The 18,047-nt window shown below is 36.6% G+C and overlaps 1 long non-coding RNA gene across 1 annotated transcript; it reads right to left on the bottom strand.

Annotated features, from left to right (window-relative positions):
* Window positions 1-3,317: 3,317 nt before the first annotated feature.
* On the bottom strand, window positions 3,318-3,877 carry LOC137724552 (uncharacterized). The gene is made up of 2 exons (XR_011067456.1): window positions 3,627-3,877; window positions 3,318-3,536 (listed from the first exon to the last, which is right to left on the bottom strand). It is a non-coding gene; the product is annotated as an uncharacterized lncRNA (long non-coding RNA).
* Between the last annotated feature and the right edge of the window lie 14,170 nt (window positions 3,878-18,047).

Here is an 18,047-nt window from a genome sequence, read left to right on the forward strand (position 1 = left end):
TCATAATTGCATCCTCAATGCTTAGACGATGGTTACATGGTCGTTTAGATTTTTAAAACCCTCCAAATCTCATGAACATTGTCTTTTATTTGAGTGCAAAATTAATAATAACTATTGTAGAAGTGTGAAAAATGTAGTCACTCGTAATGAAAAACTTTACAACTTTCATGAAGGGGTCAACTCCGAAATTTAGTATTTATATACTAATTTAGTATTATGTTTTACATTTTTTTGGGTCATATTATGTTTTTCATTTTCATTTTTATTGATTTAAAATATATTTTTCTTAATGGGTAACGGGTAGGGTCATATTACCTAATAATATTAACGGGTTGATTTCGGGTCGGATCATATTACCTGTTTACTTTAACAGGTATGACACGACACAACCCGTTAAGCTATCTGTTATGACATGAAAACAACACGATCACAAGAAACACAACACGAATGCCAGGTCTATCAATAGGCACATAGTGCTTGCATTATTTTATGCAATATTTTGCGATTAATAATTCTTTAATTACAATTAGTGTGTTTCAATCTTTAATCTCAAAAAGTTTAGACAAAAGGTGACCAGACTGAGAGGGACTGACCACGAACAAAAACAAAACACAAGATTTTCCAAATTCTGTGGTTAATTATTCAAAGCAACTCCGCGTTGATTGCAGCCTTCTTTCACCAAAATACATAAAGAATGGCTTCTTTAGAATAGAAAGAACAATTAATTTGTATTTCATTTTTCATGGCTTCATTCTGATGGAAAATTTGACTTGGAAGTCTTCTAAAGACTTCAACAAGTCTTTCTATCTTTCTAATTAAACGACAAGCCTGCTCACCCACCATATCTATATATGTCCTCTCATCATTCTACCCTATTACATGCTGTTGGGTGTTGAGGCCTTGTTTTCTTTTCTGCCTTTAAGTTGAAAGAAAAAAGAAAACTGTTACAAATTTAATTACCTGTTCATTGCCCTTTGATTTTTCTGCTATTTCCTCGAACTTTCTCAAGCTTTGGAGGAGTAATAATTGATGGAAGAATCTGGTTATAATATAAATTAAGATTTAGTTTGAGATGTAATTTGTAATGAAATCCAACCATGTTCCATATATAAAATAAAATCCAAATTCTGGAGCATCATGTCTCAAGTGACGGAATATAACAGATGTGTGTAATTGATGAGTGTGTGAACTTCACACCTAAAGATTAAAACCTTGTCTGATAGTATAACCGATTTTTCACTTCTGCACTTATATTATTACTAATCAGTTTTAATTGGATGTTTGCATTTTAATACACGATTAGATAGGTCTAGAAAATTGGTCGTGTTTGTGTCATTTTCGTGTAATATTTGTTATCTCAACATATCGTATCGTATCAAACTTGTCAAGGAAAATATATTTAATTCGCACCAGGCCTTGTAAAAGTGAAGGTTGCAGGAGAAGAATTCAGTTCTAGGTTCAAAAGTCTTGACTATTAGTTCACCCAAAAAAAAAAAAGTCTTGACTATTATTGATCAGTGTATTCCACTCTATTTAATTACAAGGATGGACACCTATTTACAACATATGAATGAACGTGAAATAAAGAGGATTAAATAGACCTGCCATTTTTCGTGTCGTGTTTTACACCAACTTACTCATGACGAGGCCAGAAGAGTAATCAAAAGAACTCCAGCCTTCCCTTTTATTCCAATCGGCCTTCTCGTTCTCATATTTGTGTTGTTTTCATGTCATATTCGATATTTTAATAGGCCGTGTCGTGTAACACCCGTTAAAATGAACAAGTACACTACTAGGAATAACTTCTTGGGCGACGAAGGGAAAATTGTCGCGCAAAGAAAAAAACCGTCGTCGGAAACATTGGGCGGTGAAGACTCCACCGCGCAAAGCTCATGACGTCAGGCATTGCGGGACGAAGGAAAGGTCTATCGCCCAAAATGAAGATTGTGCGACGAAAGTCGTGGTTGTTTCACGTACCGAGCGACGAAACTGGGTTTCAACCCCCCAAACTCTTTCACAACGGTCACATGGGTTCGACCCACAAAGTCTTGCGCGACGGACATTCAAGTTCGACCCACAAAGTCTTGCACGACGGACATGTAGGTTCAACCCACAAACTCTTGCACAACGGATATAGAGGTCATCACAGTAAGATTTTAAAATCAGTTTTTTAAATAATTTATTATTTATTTTAAAATTAGTTTTATAAATAAATTATTTTTATTTTTTCGCTTATGTAAAAATGAATTTAATGAAAATAAAAATAGAAAATGTAAAGAAGAATATTGAATTGAAAATTTATTGTAAATGTACATACAATGGAAAAAAGTATTTTTAAATTCAAAAACAATTTAAAACAAAACTAAAAAAAGAAATCTGTGACGTCACATTCATCGGCTGGTGGTGTAGTTGCTGTGTCGGGGGGATGGGAGGTCATTTTTGGAGGTAGTTCAACATCGGGGAATTGAATGCCAGAGATCTGAAGTGCACGACCTATTTGGTACATCAAATTGTTTTGGGCCGCAATCTGAGACTGTTGGGTCACAATCTGCTCCTTCAAGCCCACCACTTCAGATGTCAGCATTTCGACCTGTTCATCTCTCTGCCTAGAGGATGAAGCAAATGGGTCCCGAAAACGGGCTTTCCCAAGCCCTTGGTGAATATTCTCATGCCAACGATTGAGGGTCTGATCAAGTGTGTCAATCATGATCTAAAACCCAGCATCCTCAGGGGGAAACACCTCCTCGATCAGGGTCTTGAGGGGAAGCTGGGAAGCCACCTCCTCTAGAACTATCTGGCCCTTCTCCACCATGGTGGACTAGAAAAATGAAAAAAAAAACAAATTAATTTGAATATACATGTAATTAATATTAATAAAAATTGAATATTATAAATTTGAAAGAACTTACATGATGCTGCTTCGTCGGCTTATCCCCCGGTCAAACGTAGACCTCCTTGAACATGTCAATTTCAGGAAACTTTGACCCCCTAAAAAAATTTAGAAAGTCTTAACATAGATTACCAATTGTGTAATAAAGAGTAAAAAGATTGAAAACTTAAAATAAATATACGGTTACCTTACGTCGCCCCTCCAACCTATAAGAGAAGCGTTGTGACCCGGATCGATGAAGTTTCTTCTTCGACCGATTGATTGAGTTTGCCTTCACTTTTTTCTGTTGAATTAAAAAAAAAAAAAAAAAAAAAAAAAAAAAAAACATATTAGTTTAGATATTTATAACAAATGAATGAAAAAAAATGTGTTTTTGAAAATTGTAAACTTTTTTATTAATATATTATTAAATATAAATTATACATACCAAGTATTTCTCGTCTTGAAAATGGCCGCAGAGCCACTCCCATTCATCCCGATAATCCAACAACTCTATAGGGCACCCAACTTTTAGAGCGACCTTCGGACCGTCATATAGCTCATAATGCTTGTGGAGGTCGCTCTTCCATTGAGTGAACCTACTGGAGCAAAGGTCATTGATGTACTCCATTTGGTTGGAATTGAGGTTGGAGAGCTTATAGTGATGCTGCAAAACTCAACAAATAAATAGTAGTTAAAATTTATAATATTTGTATACTTTAATAAAAATTTAGTATTTCAGGTTGAAAATACTTACCGATAATTCATAAAGCACGGCGTCCTTGGTTTCTTGTGGCACAGCTCTCCATGACTCCCACCTGAGGGGGCAATGGTTCTTGATAACGCAGCCAATGTCGGTGGCCAACGCATTGTGCTGCTCCTTTGTTGCAGCTGCACGATGTCGAAGATCCCACGTAATGGTAGAAAAATAGAATTCATCTAATCATACAAGTTTCTTCAAAAATCAAGAATACTATTTAATTAGATGCTCTTTGAAAACAAGATCAAAACGATTATTGTGCTTGAAGTACTTCAACTGGTGTATACAGTCAAGGATATAGAATCATTTTAAATGAGCATCTCCATAATTATATGTTCCTTAATTTTTTTGGTTAAATGTGTTTGCATATAAGCGAGATTCTACACTAATATACACCAAAAGAGGAGGAAAAGGCAGGAAGGAGGGATGGAGCAAGCTTACCTGTTTGGGATCCCTCTCTATGGATAGAGGAAGCATCACCAGATGGCTGAGCCTCCTCAGAAGTATGAGGCCGTCTATAAGTCCATTGGGCGCTTAGGACAGGATGCGTCATTGAAGAAGTTGATGACGCAGCAGCCATAGACACCGTTGGCCCCAATGGCGCAACCGGAGAGACACCCGGCGTGGCCATGTCAGGTGTGGAGGTGGCAGCAACATTACGTCCTTGAGAAGGTGTCTAATTGCCCTTACTAGCTGCCCGCCGGTTTGATATTAAGTTCGACATCTACAAAAACAATCATGAATCTATTCAGATATCTTCTTGTTATATGCATTTCATTTCACATATATAAGGTGAATGAAAACATGAGATAGGAATAAAATTGAGTATTGCAAGGAACATGTTTTTTCATGAAAACAAACAAACAAGTTTACCCATTTATAATATTTGCATGCCATTACAAAGTTAAAGCCAACATATTATCAAATCAATAATCTTCAAACACTTTTGGGTATACAACATTTTTATGCATTGAAGAAGATCACTTATAGATGCAATGAAGAATATTCTCACCACTATTTATACTAGATACAAAGCTTAATGACTACACAATCCTTATAACTACCCAATTCACTAGCTTATGACACATGTAATACATCAATCAATGGCCCATGTCATCATCTAAAACCATTCAAATCACTCAATACCTTGGTGCGAATTCGAATAAAAATAAATGAAAATAGTATGAGGACATGAACTTATATAGATGTAATTCATTTCAATTTTTTATTTTGTAATGTAGGTTTCATACTTTTGGAGCAGCAAGGCTTAGGAGGCTTTTATTTTGGAATCTATGCATGCAGGCGATGCTTTTTGAATATTTTTTTATTATCCTAAGTTAATGATGCTCATATCCCACTACTAATGTTTGGACAGCTCCTTGCGAAATATGGCTGGAAAAAGGACAAACAGACAGGGACATTGTGACGAAGTGAATGAGAGCCTTGTTCAGCAAATAAAACGGGACATCCTTAAACAATTGAACCTAGCTTTTTCCCTTTAGACCAGCTAATATAATGCAATTGGGAATGTCCTAATCATACTTTAGTACTACTCCTTTTCTCAGCGTATCACTGTGCAATATCAATAGAAGATTAGTATTCAATATCATTGATCATGCAACTAATTTTTTATTTTGTATATGTATATGTTAAGCAATAGTTATACACACACACACACACACATATATATATATATGTATATGTTAAGCAATAGTTATACACACACACCCACACACACACACACACACATATATATATATATATATATATATATGTATATGTTATAAGCAATATTTACACACACACACACACATATATGTATATGTATATGTTAAGCAATACTTACATCTAAAGTGGTATTGCAGAGGTTATCATCTATGAACTAAACAACTTTCTTTTCCCTTCTTAGCTAAACAATTCAAAGCTGCCTCGTTTCTGGTTTTACATAGGGTTGAACGTTTTGTGAAAACATTACTAGTATATATACAACGAATGGTAAGATCAATTTGAACCATTAGGAAATTCCCTGGAGTCCTATCAACTAAATTGGGGAATTGAACACAACCAAACTCACTTTAATTTTCCTTTCTATTGAATCACATTAAAGATGTTCACAACTAGGGTTCTTTTTCGCAGGACAATGACAACACAGGGCTATATATAGTACGATTCAACAATCCAACATTCACCAGTCCAATAGAAAAATAGCAGTATTAGTTGTTAGCTTGTTATAAGAAAATATTCAGAACATTCACCAATCCAACACAAGGCTATTTCAACTATGATTGAACATTTAAATTCCCTTCCTTACTAATTTCTCATAATTAAAACCCTAATTAAATAAATAAAAAATCCCCAACTTGTAAATCTGTAATTCGAACCCTAATTCAAAAACCCTGCACCGTGAGCAACTACAATTCCCAATTCCAACCCTAAATCCCTAACCCAGGATTCCCAATTCCAACGCTAAATCCCTAAATGTTGTAACTAAAACAATTGAAGATTAAAATTCAGAAAATTGCACTTATAAATAATTGAATTAAGGGAGAATGGGTCCTTACCTAGTAAAGTTGTGTGCGGTGTGGCATCGGAGTGTTGTGGTTTTGAGACAGAGAGTGACAGAGAGACAGAGAAACGAAGGTAGTGCGAGAGGGGGAATGAGAGAGACACTGAGATTGAGTCTAAGATTGAGAGAGGTAGAGTAAGGAGGTTGACTTAATGGAGAGAGAGAGAGAGAGAGAGAAAGATGAGCTTGGGTCTAAGAGGAGTTCGAATTACAAACAAGAGAGAGGAGCTTGAGTATGAGATAGACAGAGAGAGAGTGAAATGAATTGAAGGCACCAAAATACAAATGTGCCCAATTTTGGGAAAAAAAAAATCAAATTTTTACATGTTTGCGCAACGAAAATGTTTAAACTTTCGTCGCGCAACCAGTTTTAAAAAAAAAAATTGAATTTTTTAATATTTGCGCGACAAATATTTATAAAACGTCGTCGCGCATAACTGTAAATTTAATTTATATTTTGGTTTAAATAAATAAATAATTTTTTTAATTTAATTTTGTTACAAATTTGAAAGGAAACTTTTCTTTGTATACAACATTTTTAAATACCATTCAATACATTTAATTAATATACATCACAATTTTTCATTAATCCTCATCTGAACTAGAATAAAGATCATCATATCGTCAGATTCAGACTCCCATTCCTCCTCGTCTGTAGGCACACCAACATCGTCGTTTGCGTGCTCGGGTGCGTTGTATCGTGGTAGATCCCGGAGGTCAATCATAATGGAATCGATCGGTATTTTGATTTCAGGACCTCTAGCTACCTAATACGGTTCTTGTACAATAGTCATATCCCACAATGTATCTACTCCAAGTGTCATTGAAGTCGACAATTGTTGGTCAGCAACATCACCATAATCGTCATCGACAACAAGATCTCGATCCGCAATATCATACACCTCTCTGTGCTCAATCTTCTAAACTATTTTCCATCATTTCCCCGCCTTAGATCATCTATATAGAAAATTTGTTTAGCCATTGTTGCCAAAATGTAAGGGTCGTTGTTATACCAACATCTGTTAGTGTTGACCGATAGCAAACCATCGTCTCGCTTAACACCTCCAACTCGAAGTGGGTTTGTATCAAACCAGCACACTTAAAGAGGATAACTTAACACCAGTCTTTCTAAAGCAATTGCACAACACTTGTCAGTTTTTCATAAAAATCAATGTTTGCAATGTCGCTCGCACCCAGTACATGTACCCCACTATTTTGCGTACAAAGCTTGTCATCACGATCAATTGCCAAAAACTTGATGCCATTTACTTGACAACCGGAGTACAATTCTGCACTTACGGGCCCAATCGCCAAGTTGTATAATTCTTCATTGTAAGCGAGCAAATTAATTTCCTTCAATTTCTTCACCTAAATAAAAGAGAAAAAGATGTTGTGTTAGTTTAACATTTACAATTATGCAAAAAACCCAAACACGAACAACATACATTTTCAAAAACCATCGAGAAAACAATTCACGATGCTTTTTGGCATAAAAATGTGACAGATGTTCCCGCTTCATCAACTCTTCATGCTCATCTAGGTACGTAATTTTCTTGTCACAATTGTTAAGTACAAGCCAATGTGCTACCTCCATGTCCTTTTTGTCAAACACCTCCCCTCTGATTGGTTTGCCAAATAGTAGTGCAATTTGGGCAAAAACAGAAAAATTTTCACTTCTCACACCACCGTTATTATGGCGTTGTTGTTGGTTGAACGTAGTCTCAACATCTTGCAGGTACATTGCACAAAATGTAAGCGACTCAAAGCCGACCCATGCCTCCACGATTGATCTTTCAGGCTTTGCCTTGTTCCATACACTCTTTTTTAATTCACCCAATAGTCTACATCAATAAACAGATTATCGTATAAAATTAGTCTAATTGTACATACATCATGAACTAAAGTATTTATGGCGAGTATATACCTTTCAATCAGATACATCCATCGATAGTTGACAAGTCCGGCTACAAGTTCCTAATCCGGCAAGTGAATCATCACGCGGATCATGCTTGTGAAGAAAGCTGGAGGAAATATTTGTTCAAGCTTGCATGGCACTTCAATAATATCATTACACAACTGTTTAACATCGAACTTCCACAAAGTTTTTGTAGTTAATTGAGAAAAATATCTGTTAACAACATAATCGGCTTTACCACATCTTCGGGCAAGAGGTGTCGAATTCCCACTGGGAAAAGACGTTGAAGTATAACATGACAATCATGACTCTTGAGGCCGAAAAATTTTCCTCCATCCACATTTGCGCAACGGCCGATGTTTGAAGCATACCCATATGGAAACTTTACAGAAGATAGAAACTACAAAAGCTTTTTCCTCTTTTCCGTTTTCATCGAAAACGATGCCAATTTCTTTCTGGCTATGTCTTCGTCCCTCGTCATCCATAAACCTGGCCTAATGCCCATTTTTCCAAATCGATCCAAGCTTTTATTGTATCCTTTGTTTTTCCCTCGATGTCCAGTATAGTTCTGACTAATGTATTGAACTCCCCTAAAAATACTATTCACGAGGGTTTGTAAGGTTCTAAAAATTCTAACGACAATGTACCCATCCTTAAGGCGTAAAGGATGTGTGGTCACGAGCGTTTAAATATTTTTTTTCACATTTTTCTCACTTGTAAATTAATTATTATAATTTTTTTAATGTGTTTGGTATTTTTAAATTACTTTAATATTTTTATTTTTTTAATATTTTAATCTCACTTCTAAGAGGATAAAACATTTATGAGTATTACCGTATGAGACAAAGTAAAAAAAAATTTGTTAGGTCGTTGACTCTAAAATTGAAAGTTATACTAATACTATACTTATTGATTTGAATTTTAGACAACAGGTCAAGTAAAATTTATCCCAATAATGATAATAAGAAACTATCAAAGTAAAAATAAAAAATAAAAAATAAAAAACATAATTTTTTTTAAAACTTATATAGAATAATAATATTGTGAACACGAAAAATTCCTGAAACAAGAAACAAGAATACGTGTACAAAAATAATATTTTTGTGTTTAATGATTTTGGGGTTACGATCTCTCTCAAATTTGGTCCTCTGATTCTATCTTCGTAGGGTGTAGGTTTGTGGATGAGTTGTTGATCCAAAGGGCCGTCGGGGCTTGATCTAAGGATGAACAGTTCGTAGGGTGTAGGTTTGTGGATGAGTTGTTGATCCAAAGGGCCGTCGGGGCTTGATCTAAGGATGAACAGTTGATGAACGAATCTTCAAGGGGCGTTGGGCTTGATCTTGAAGAATGGGTGTATGGGTTTGTTAAGGTTGTTGATCCAAAGGGCCGTTGGGGCTTGATCTTAGGATGAACAGTTGATGAATGGATCTTCAAGGGGCGTTGGGCTTGATCTTGAAGAATGGGTGTATGGATTTCTTCAAGGGCTTTTGGGCTTGATCTTAAAGGTTGATGGATGAGCAGATCTTCAAGGGCTTTTAGGCTTAGTCTTGAAGAACGATTGGATGTGTGGATTTGTTGAGGTTGTTGATCCAAAAGGCCGTTGGGGCTTGATCTTAGGATGAACGGATGATGAATGATGAACACTTTCTTCAAGGGGCCGTCGGGGCTTGATCTTGAGTTGGTGGGAGTTCTTCAAGGGCCGTTGGGGCTTGATCTTGAAGGAGGATTTGACGAAGAACGAAGAGTGCTTTCTTGATCCTTCGGGATTTTCTTGAGAGCTTTAGAACTTTAAGGCTTCAAGGTTTTGGTCCCCCCTCCATTCCTCTTGATGGAAAAGCCTATTTATAGGCTTTGAGAGTGAATCACCACCATTCATTTTTTTGGTGAAGTGAGTGGAGGTTGTAGGTGAAGTGAGTGGAGGTTGTAGGTGAAGTAAGTGGATGTTGTAGGTGAAGTAAGTGTGTGAGGTTGGTGAAGTAAATAAATGTTGTAATTTTAATACATTGGTTAACATTTATTTTACTGAAATTTCGATGTCTACAAATGCCCCCACTTCAAGGCGCGTCGTAGACATGTGCTTGTCATGTGTAGAAGATGCGTTTTGAAGTCCTTTAATGTAGATGTCAACCCAAGGGCCGTCGAGGCTTGATCTTGAATTGGGCTGTAAATTTCTTCAAGGGCCATCGAGGCTTGATCTTGAGTTCGACCGGAAGATTTTCTGGTTTCCTCCAATCGTTGATTTTCCACAGGCTTAATCTTGAACTGGGCTGGAGGATTCTTTTGGTCTCCCCCGAAGGTCTGAACTTACTCCTTTTATCTGGAGTTGAATTTGATTCAAGGGTGGTGAACACTTGATTTTGAATCGGACTTGTGATTTCTTCAAGGGCCATCGAGGCTTGATCGAACGATTGGATGTGTGGATTTGTTGAGGTTGTTGATCCAAAGGGTCGTTGGGGCTTGATCTTAGGATGAACGGATGATGAATGATGAACACTTTCTTCAAGGGGCCGTCGGGGCTTGATCTTGAGTTGGTGGGAGTTCTTCAAGGGCCGTTGGGGCTTGATCTTAAAGGAGGATTTGACGAAGAACGAAGAGTGCTTTCTTGATCCTTCGGGATTTTCTTGAGAGCTTTAGAACTTTAAGGCTTCAAGGTTTTGGTCCCCCCTCCATTCCTCTTGATGGAGAAGCCTATTTATAGGCTTTGAGAGTGAATCACCACCATTCATTTTTTTGGTGAAGTGAGTGGAGGTTGTAGCTGAAGTGAGTGGAGGTTGTAGGTGAAGTAAGTGGATGTTGTAGGTGAAGTAAGTGTGTGAGGTTGGTGAAGTAAATAAATGTTGTAATTTTAATACATTGGTTAACATTTATTTTACTGAAATTTCGATGTCTACAAATACAATAATACATATTTAATATTCAATATATATCCTATGACCGTTGTATTTTATAGTAGGTTTTTTTTAGTAGTTTAACTTTAAAATCATCAAAATAATTTTTTTCTTAATGGGTCGAAACGAGTTATCCACGTATTACCTGCATGTAAATCCATTAAGTTCTTAAGAGGTGACCTGGTAACGACCCGATTAGTTTTAATGCTATGTTAATAGGTCGTGTAAAAAATTCTCAGATCTAGGATTAAAACCACTTAAACTTATTACAACAAAATCCTAAAAATAGGGAAAATAAAAGATACCAAGTTCACTACATATGGTTAGTAAATTAAGGCATAGTTGGAATGTTACTCGTCTCGTCAAATTTCACTTCAACAAATAATCAAACGGAAAAAAATCATCTTAAATTACTAAACATGTAGTATAGCACACTGCCACATAAATATTACTTCAAAACATAAAAATACATTTGTCTTTCAAGTACTACATAGTGTCTAGACTTGGAAAATAGGTTTTCTTTGTGTTGTTTATGTGTTCATACCCGTTATCTTAACGGGTGACCTAATAACGACCTGACATGTTAATGGTTTGACTCGAAACCTGTTACATTTGTATTTTTTTGTGTTAGATTAACAGATTGTGCAAGAAATTGCAGGCATATCAGAGCTTGCCATATAGGGCATTTTGGATAGGCAACTTTTAGTCTCTCTTGGAATCTCAGCTGAGTCTAGCTCCTTCTATAGTCTCTGTTCTTTGGCATCCCCTCCATGTTCTTGGGTCAAAGTGAATACTAATGGCTTTACTAAAGGTAACCCGGGTCATGCAGCTTATGGTGGGGTTTTTCAAGCTTCTACGAGTTATTTTCTTGGTGGTTTCTCCCTAAGCTTGGGGCATCGTACTTCTTTTTATGCGGAATTCCATGCTGTCATCCTGTTGTGGAGTTGGATCACGCGCGGGGCTAGCAAAATTTATGTCTTGAAAGTGACTCTTCTAGCGTGATATCTTGTTTTGCTTCTAGATTTTTCTCTCCTTATTGGTTGCTCCAGACATGTTGAAAAAAATTGTATTTTCCAATTGCAGAACATGGTAATCAGTTGTTCTCATACATTTCGAGAAGGGAATGCAGTTGCTGACAAATTAGCCAATTTTGGGCTTCTCTTGTCTTTACTTGTTTGACAGCATGCTCCATCTATAGAGATTCTTCCTCGTCTACACTCCGATTTCTTGGGCATGCTAGCGTACATATTTGTCTCCTCTTCTTAATGTGTGATTTTCTTGTTTACCTAATCTTGTCTTGTAGGTTCTTGCCTTTTAGGTTTATAGAGGGGTTTGGGCCTATGTCCACCCAATCTTTTTCTTGTATTTTCTTTTTGAAGAGGGGTAAGTCTATGTTCCCCCTCCTTTTACTTGTATTTGTATTTCATTTTGCTTGCTCTATGAGGGGAAAAGTTCATGTTCTCCTGATTAGGTGTAACTTCTTTTTTCATATTAATAAATTTCTCTCATACTGTTGAGGTTTTCCTAAAACAAATAATAAAATTAAAATAAAATAAAAAATAAAAGTGAGTTTCACACATCCTTTTTAACTTCTCACATACCCCTCTTTATTTACGGTTTTCAAATTAAATAATTTAAATAGAATCAACAACTAAAATTAAATAAGGGTTTGTAAAAGACTAAAAGGAGCATGTGAAAAACCTTTTTAAAACTCATTTTCTCTACATTATCGAGTTATTTCATCTCATTTTTCTTTTTCTTATTTAGAGCAGTTCCACCGGGGAACAAATAGGCCAGCACCCAGCCAAATTATTAGCCCGGCACCTAGCCATTCCACTCCAGCTCAGCAGATAGGCTGGCAACCAGCCCAAGCCAGGCAAGAAACCGGCCCAGAATCGACAGACCCAACAACGGGGTCATTTGACATTAGGTTTGCGTCAGACGTCAAAGCCTCCTGTGACCTGTCGAAAGCGACTGAGGCGGAGGAAGACGTTTGCAAAAGATAGAAAAGAAGAGGGCGTGGGCATTGGCGGAGATAAGGCGTTGAGCCGGATCGAAGGGCTTGTTGACGGCTCAGCGTCGCTTGTGTGGTTCGTCGAAACTGGCTGATCGTACGATGTCCCTTGGTATGCCTGCTTCTGCTTCTCTTCCCGCACGGTCGACGCCATGAAAGAGAAGAAAGAGAAAAAGCGCTAGGTAGGGGTGGGTTCAAAAAACCGAAAACTGAAAAAAATCGAAAGCCAAACCGAATCGAGGTCGAAAAACCCGAACAAAAAAAAACCGAACCGAACCGAATTTGGCTGGTTTAATTTCGGTTTTTGAGGTTTGGAAACCGAACCGGACTGAACCGAACCGAAAAAAAAATTATATATAAATACTAAAAAATACATGTTGCCGTCAGGGTTTGAACCCTTTCCCTGCGGGTTGGGGTTGGTTGTTGCAAGCCAACTTGACTGTAGGCTTTGTGTTGTTATAATTGTACCAGTAATTTATTTATAGGTTTCTTATGTTTAATGCTTTATAAAATTTCTTAACTTTACAAACCCTAGCCATCTCACTCCCATTTCATTTCAGATCTCAAACACCTCTCTGTTCCATCCGCTGCTTCCTCTTTGCCTTTGCTTCCTCTCTCTCTCTCTCTCTCCCTCCCTCCCTCTTCCTCTCCTTCCTCTCTTCCTCCAAATCACTCTATCTCCAGTCTTCTCCTGTCCTCCTCGCGGATTCCTTCTTCCAAACCATGATTTTCCCTCGCCCTTTTCGAGATCCGACGAAAAGAGGAATTGAAAGAGCTTACGACGATCATGGTGATATCGCTGCAACAAAGGTCGTGGTTTTATTTATTTGTCAGTTCATAGGTTTTTAATTGTATGGTTACCCATTTGAAATTTATGTAATTTAAGGTGAAAAAGTTTGTATTTTTCTCTACATATGTTTTGGAATTTTCTAGATCTATTGTGGACTTGACTATGAATTTGAATGTGGGCACTAGGCATGCGCTATTGAAGTCCGATTATGGTATTTAGAAGAACCCAATTGCTTTTGTTTTTTTCAATTTGCATCGATCAGTTAATTTGTTGAGTTATTTCATGATTTTGTAAACTTTAAAGTTTTTGAATTTTGAATCCTGGCGATGTACATTTCCTTGAAGAATATATGTTTATGTATTTGCTTAACTTTTGAAAATTTGAATTCGTTTTGCTTGATCACAAGTAGTTGAATTACTTGAATATATTCAGGATTTTGAGGCTCTCAATTCTCTGATATATGAGAACTGGGAGGTTGATAGGTAGGTTCCTTCCATTTACATCATTTAAAAATAAAAATAAAAAACCGAAAAAAAACCAAAATCGAACCGAAAAAAACAGAAACAGAAAAAAACCGAACCGAAAAAAAATGAACCGAACCAAACCGAATCAAAATTTCGGTTCGGTTTCGGTTTTGGCAAAAAACCGAACCGTTTTGAACCGAACCCAACCCTAGCGCTAGGGTCCTGTAAATTGTGGGGGGTTAGAAAGAAAAGGGCAAATGCAAAGAAATTAAGAAAGTAAACAATTAATAATATTTTTTTATAAAGTCAGAAATTAAAAATAAAATTATTATCTTTAATTATTTTATAATTAAAAAAATAATATTTTAATAAAATTGACTAGGCTATTTTTTGCTAATGGTGAATATGCATTTGGTCTATTACTGTTTATTGGGGTCTATTACTGTTCACTGAGTAGATAAATGCGTTGAGTGCTGTTGCATTTGTGTAAGGGATGGATTTGCTCTTAGATCTATCAGTTATGCATGTCAGCTTCAAGGACCCCAAAAAGTAGCATCCCCACCCCACAGAGAAGTCCTGGGTTTGGGATTAAGTCAAGTTTAAAATGGGATGTTGTCATGTTAACTGAAACGCGTCAAGTCCCAAATCACATATTGAAGATATTTGTGATGTTAAAATGCAGCACACTTGCATCAAAATGTTGACACGTAGAAGCTATTGTACCGGCGTAAATGCGGTTGGACTAATTGCACCATCGCAATCTACTAGTCATGAATTGTATTCTTTTCAAGTTTTCATGATGAAAATCCGACTATAAATACTTAATTAGGCCAAATTCAAATATACATAAAAAGTACTGTTTATCTTGTTACACCATTCGGTTTGATTTATCATTAATTAAATGAGATATTGGGAAGCAGGAATATTTTCTGGCATCGCATAAGACCTTTTAAAATTGAATAAAAGGAAAGAAAATGAAACTTTAGGGCCAATTGCTTTGGCATGTAATGGAAATTGGTAAGTGCCATTTTCATGAGAGTGGTCCAGAGCAACCTTGATTAGTAAAAGTTGCCTGCGTGTGTATATCGGCCTAAAGTCCAAGCCCGATAAAGAAGCCTTCAAGTGAGCAGAGGGCCCAGGCCCTTGCTTATGAAAGGAATTTGCCTGAAATCATTCTATTTATAAATCGAATTATTGAACTGATCAAATTTAAAGAAGTTGACATTTTCATGAATTAATAATAACATATCGATGAAACTGAAAATTGATTATTTTCATCAACTAGGATTGTCAAATTAATCATTTAAGCCGATTTTTCAATTACTTTTCACAGTTCACTTTTAGAGCTAATACTAATCCTATATATGTAAACAATAATGTTAGTTAAATCATGATGTCGTAAGTGATGTGTGCATGCTAGGTTGGGCACCACATCATGTAGAAACATATAAACTTCTCTAGTTATAGTTAAAAACCGAAACTATCGACCATGGACTCGGGAAGCAGGCTATATTGTGCCGCACGTTGATTGTATGACTCTGTGATCTGCTACTTTATGAAAAATCAAACAGTTATTGACAAAACCGAGGTACACATGCATTGTTAATAATGTAATATTGCATTTTTATTCATGTAATCTGCAAGTACATGAAAATCACAATGCTTAATATTGGTGGTGAATAGCAGAAATGGTCCCGCCGCGAGCCCTTCTGTTAGAGCCACCACCTGCCGTTGCCGTTAGCTACGGTTGAATATCATCTGTACTATATTCTCCAGACTGCCTTGAGACGTCAAAAGTGTTTACAAGAGCAAGCATCATTATTTGCAGACATCATTGCTGCCTTTGGCTTGGAGGAGGATTCTCTCCCCTCCTAATCTCTCTCCCTCGTACTTGAACGGTTACGGTTAAGTCAGGTCAACGTCTTTTATTGATTTTTTTTATAGAGACAATAAAATAAAAAACAAAGTGTGAGAGAATGGGAGGGAAGTGGAGAGAATGTGATGAGAATAGAAGGAGAGAGAATCCTACTCAGGTTTTTGGCAAACGACAGATGATGATGACGACCAGAGACTGCAAGTCTGCGAGAGCAGCAGCACAATAATATGGCAAAGGACGGACACTAACTGAATCACTGATGCACTATACCTGTAAACCCTTATCATACTTGTTTTAGTAAACCGTATGCTTAGAGGTTTATCTATATTCGTTGTGCTTTTCACACACATGTGAACAATCTCACGAAACAGCCCACATCTCTAGCTACATATTACTTTTATTTGGTGGGCAATGTATTACACACATAACTTGACGATGTTGGTTTGTATTTTGTTTTGTTTTTCCCCTTGATAATTTTCTCAGGCAGCGTATCATTTTGTGAGACGCAGATTTAGTTCCTGATGATTATGTTTTAGTTATCCAAGATTCTTACTATTCATTGAAATTTGAGGAGAGCCTTTTTCGTTTTTCTATCATTCCTTATATCTGTCTTGATCAAAAGATGTTTATAATTCATATGTGAATCACACAATATCTTTTAACTGGTAATGTTGTTTTTATGACTAATTATTATGTAGTTATTAACTTATTCTGAGTTAAAGTGTACTTTTGTTGTGGATCTTCATTTGGTCGTTTTGTTGGTGCAGCTGGGATAAACTCTCTGAAATCTTGGCTGTACGGATGCTTATTGTTTTTAGATTGTCATACTTTAATTTGGATGGAAACTAGTATGCAGCTGGAAACTACAAAACTTCCAATTCCCAAACAGCGCATGTGACAGGATTGCTTGTTGAGCTCTACTTTTGGAGAAGGAAGAAGAATGTATGAAATTAATTCCGGAATAAGTTCAATGAGGCAACGCTGTACAACGTTACCGTAACGAAGATGCCAGTAGGATTTGAATCAGTTCCAGTTTTAAGGCACTGCAATAGAATCGCCTGATGTAAGACTACTATATAAGGGTAAGTGCATAATCTGAATTTATTTTCCATTTTTCCTAGCATGAGGTGCGAGACATATTTTTCGTAGTGTTATAAGCGTATACAATTATACATATACAGTTACGGTACATTTATATATGCAAGCACGGTTCATCCTGAAATACAGAAAGATTGGGGACTACGACATGCTCAAGTGTGATGATGACTTCATTGCCTCGTGCTGCAGGATGATCATAGATGTGTTGTAAACTAGACCAAAAACCAATCAAGCAATAAACAAAACCCAACGATTTCAGAGTTCGTCCAATATAGGAGTAGCCCTCTAACAATGGAAGCTTTATTGATTACCAACAAATAAAAGAGAACTCACAAACACAAAGTGTTCTCAAGTATACAAACTTATGCCTCTCAAAAACTCTCCTACACAAAACTCTATTCCACATCCATCTATTTATGCTAATAGATGTCATAGGTTTACACAAAGTCCCTAGAATATAGGAAACCAAATCCTATACTAAAACCAAATCCCAAACCAACTAGGAAATACAAATCTAAATGTCTTGCATCCAATATATCCTAATCCTTGTTTGATTGTTATTTTAGTTTAGGCATGTTGATTTAATGCCATATCCAACAACCTCCACCTTGGCATGAAATCCATAACGAGGCATCAAACAACTTCCATTGCTCCACCATATCGCAAGATCATGTAGACATCGAAATTTCAGTAAAACAAATGTTCACCAATGCATTAAAGTTTTGACGTGTCAAGGCATACATGGCATACGCCACGTGTTGTACAAATTGTACACATGGCGTGTGACTCAACAAAATAGGAAGAAAT

Source organism: Pyrus communis, chromosome 2 (genome assembly GCF_963583255.1).
Source record: "Pyrus communis chromosome 2, drPyrComm1.1, whole genome shotgun sequence".
NCBI classification, from domain to species: Eukaryota; Viridiplantae; Streptophyta; class Magnoliopsida; order Rosales; family Rosaceae; genus Pyrus; species Pyrus communis.